Raw genomic sequence first — 4,526 nt, forward strand, 5'->3', positions numbered from 1 at the left:
TTGAAAGTCGCTTATTACGTCAAGTATACAATATACACGTAGCTTAATGTAGAAAATTCAAGTTTTTAGCTTTTATAGACCCGGAATATTTCAATTCTACTAATGCTCATATCGAAACTTTAAGTCGGTCTGGCGGATGGTTGGGTCCATCCGATTGGTCTGGCTGCTTACAAACGGTCTAGTTATAGGTCCTTAGAGTCGTTTTTTGCCAACTTTGTCGCGTCTGGTAAAAGTTATGGCCGGCGGAAACGGTCTGGCATTGATGATAACCAATTTCTAACAACGTGCTCTAACACATATATAAAAATCAGCCTTGAGAATTTAAGGAAAGTAAGCACTTTTTTTTTTCACCTTCATCACTTGATAGCAAAAAATTGGCCGATGGGCCGAACTAGAAAATATGCACACATTAAACGCCGATGTGAACTCTACATTGTCACAAAGTTTCATCCTTGAGAATTTGAAGAAGGTCTGGCGGGCCTGGGCTCTTGATCTATGACACTGATGTATCCAATCCATATCGTAAATACCTAATTAGAGCTAATATGTGACATTATCTGGGTAATTCCATGATAACTTGCGTTACATTTAGAACGCAAAGTTGTCAAACAAAGGTTATTTGTGGCTTAATTCATACTTAAATATCTTTTTTTGCTGGTGCACCATTTAATGCAGTTAAATCTCATTAAACTAAAGTGGAAATTATTTGAAACATAACCATTTTCTGGCCTCAGTACACTAAAATGAGGTGGTAACTTTCATTACAGAAATTGGACATGGGTTTTTAAAGCATCATTTAAATACGATTTTTTTTATTTCCTTATTGGTTTACGAATTTTCTTGTAACTTAAATCGTGTCAGTCAAGAGTACAGGTATGTTTATGTAGCAAAAAGGGATCTTAATATTTTTCAATTATGAAAATAAACATGCAAAACATTGGTAACTTGCGTTTCAAGAAATCAGTAACTTTTGTTACGTCCGAATGAAACGTATTTTTTAACCGCCTTCCAAATCTCAAGGGAAGGGGTTCTCAATTCGTCTGTATTTTTTTTTAATGTTTGTTCCTCGATATCTCCGTCGTTACTGGACCGATTTTGAAAATTTTTTTTTGATTGCATGTATATTGCATACAGATTAGTCCCATTTTTCTCAGAACCCAGTTCTGATGATGGGATCCTGGAGAAATCGAGGAAACTCCTCAAATCTGAAAGGCATACATATGGTGATTTTTATGTTTTTAAAGGAACAGCATGCATTTACGTACGGAACAGTGACATTTGGTGCAGTGGAACTCCTGATGATGGTCAGAATGGAACTCCTCAAATCTGAACGGCACACTTATAGTGACTTTGGTATTTTTATAAGAACAGCATGCACTTACGTTCAGAACAGTAACATTTGGTGCAGTGAAACTGCTGATGATGGTCAGAACGGAACTCCTCAAATCTGAACGGCACGCTTATAGTGACTTTGGTATTTTTATAAGAACAGCATGCACTTACGTCCAGAACAGTGACATTTGGTGCAGTGGAACTGCTGATGAAGAGTGAGCCGCCCCTGGTTAGAGTTCCGTTCTGATAATCATTCTCATCTGTAAGCACTTCAGAATCATCCAAATTTCAAAATTGGTTCAGAAATGACGGAGATATCGAATAACAAACATTAATAAAAAATATACAGACGAATTGATACCAATGATAACATAATCCAACATTTGAAAGTATTTATCACCAGAACCCCAAAGGAAGGCGGTCTTTTTTTCTTAAAAATTATTTATAATTAGTAATCGAAATATGAAGTAAAAGTTACAGAAGTAAAAGTTACAGAAGTAAAAAATACAGGATTCCTTGATTTTTAGGGATATGAGGGAAGATTATATTATTTCCCCCAAGAAAAATATTCAGTTTTTAATTATTTTTTGATTTTTTGAATATTATGTTATTTTAGTATTCTTATAAAAATGTCAGCTACTTTTTATAATTAGAAAAATCCCTTGAATATAATGTGAGTCTTAATAAGTTACAGAAGTAAAAGTTACAGAAGTAAAAAATACAGGATTCCTTGATTTTTAGGGATATGAGGGAAGATTATATTATTTCCCCCAAGAAAAATATTCAGTTTTTAATTATTTTTAGATTTTTTGAATATTATGTTATTTTAGTATTTTTATAAAAATGTCAGCTACTTTTTATAATTAGAAAAATCCCTTGAATATAATGTGAGTCTTAATTAGTTCAGTTTACGCACGTATCTTAAAAAGCACGCATTTTAAACTTTAAAAAAATTGGCATACTTAGTTAAACTCAGTTTATTAAAAAAAAATCGGTTCAAGTAAGGTCTAGAGCCAAAGAACATTACCCCATAACCAGATTTTAAAAATTCTGACCTCAAAAAATTATTTTTTTCGCTCTCTGCCATGGAATTACCCACCTGGGTAAAAGGAACTTACGGCGTTATCATCCATATATTACGTCACAGTGTAAGGGGGAGGGGGGGTCATACTAAATGACAATCCCTGTTAAAGGGATACAAAAAGCGTGACATACAAGGGGTCCAAAAACCTGAAATTTGGCGTGACGTAATATGTGGATGATCCCTGCTCATAATATGAGCGATGTTCGTGTACAAATACGACGCCGCGCGACGTAAGCGCCATCGACAATAAGGTCCCTTTACCCAGATAATGTCACATAATTATAAATTTACGAATATTACGAAGCCTTCATTAATTTAGGAGAAAATGTGGCTAAAATTGTCATGATCCTTCTTTTTAAACCTTATTATGTTAGAATCAAAATTAGAGGTGTACCGACTATTGATTTGGCCGACTAGGCCGACTACCGAACTAGTTGGCGCCTGGGTGGCCGATTAGTCGGCCGACTAGTCGGCTAGCCGGCCACAGCGGAATTTTCGAATTAATTCACATTTTGAATGTCATTAATGTGGTTCTTCGTTCGCGCTATTAATGACTCTTTTACAGGTTGAAAGGTCTATGAGAATATTTATATACATTTTCCATTTTTAACGACCGGTTTGGCATAGTAGGTAGTGAATTAGTGATTCTGCTCATGAAATTGATAATCTTAAGTAGGACATTAAATTTTATTTCTGTGATGATCACAGATATTTGTTGTTTTGACTATGAAAGGCATAACGAATAGAGGTACACATAATACAACCACAACAGCTAATAATTTATTTTTCTACTATTTTTCTATCACTAATGAAGTTACCGACTAATCGGCCTTTTTTGCCGACTAGTCGCCTACTAATCGCCGACTACAAAAGTCGCCGGATAGTCGGCGACTAGTCGGTACATCCCTAATCAAAATCAATCTGTTAAATTGGTATATCGATATTGTATATCATATAACCATAAACCAAACCAAATTATTAGATAGATATATTCAATGTGTGATATACCAACAATAGTTTTTTTACTTACACAAAATTTTATTCAATTAGATTAAGTATCGGTTCTTCACAAGAGTATATGGCAGGTACATAAGATATTGCGATCAATATATAATTGAATTTTAATACATTTTACCGCTAGGCGTGTAAAAATTATTAGTGTTCGCATAACCTAATTTATAGATAAACCCAAGTTTTAAAAAATAGGTATATAGGTGTTATTCGGCTTTGTTTTAGACCAAACAATTTCATAATGCAATTAATACGAGATATTTGATTTTAAGTGTTACAGAACTAGCCAAAAATCTTCAAGTCCATTTTGAGCCACAAAATTAGTCAGCGCGAAGGATTACCCTAAAAAGCGCTAATCAAAATCCCGCAGCCATTAAAATCCGAGCCAAAACGAGTGCGATGTTATTATCGTGACATTGACTGGTCTACATAAAGTCGTTCCGAATCGTGGGAACCGGCTTGGGCCCTGTAATAATTAACAAACAATATTTAAGAAACAAAAGAGCAATTAGCTAAGCAGAAGAGGGCAACTCTGGACTAGTTGGTGGGCACAATAACCTTAGCCACTATAATTTTGTAATACTACGGCGGTGGCAAACAAGCATAGAGCCTGCCTGATGGTAAGCAGCTACCGTGGTAAATGAAGGCCTTTAACGCCTGTCGTGTTATGAGCTTTGTCGAGGACAATAATCCGCATACTCGTAGAGCTCTGCCCAGGTAAGTTTCCCACCTTACTCATTGGCAGACACACAAAACTTTGATTAAAGTCTAGTGTTATTTAGTTGCGGTTTTCTGTAAGACGGTTGCATCTAATCTCCCAGTTGGGCTCTACTCTAGATTTGGAATGACGTCCTACTACCATACAAAGCGAGATGACATTCATTATGACATTTTTGACCGACACCTCTTTTGGAAGTAATACCTAATAGGTAAATGTATAAAGCTTATTAGGAGATACCCCAGGTAAACATTATGCTTACAAAACTCAAATTAAAATGTGAAGCGAGGGGTTTCAATATTTTCATGAGTTTCACAGGTAATTGAGTGTCCTGTACCTAAGTGCGAAGTAAAACCATTCAAAAATGAGGTTTAAAAAAAA

Source organism: Leguminivora glycinivorella, chromosome 1 (genome assembly GCF_023078275.1).
Source record: "Leguminivora glycinivorella isolate SPB_JAAS2020 chromosome 1, LegGlyc_1.1, whole genome shotgun sequence".
NCBI classification, from domain to species: Eukaryota; Metazoa; Arthropoda; class Insecta; order Lepidoptera; family Tortricidae; genus Leguminivora; species Leguminivora glycinivorella.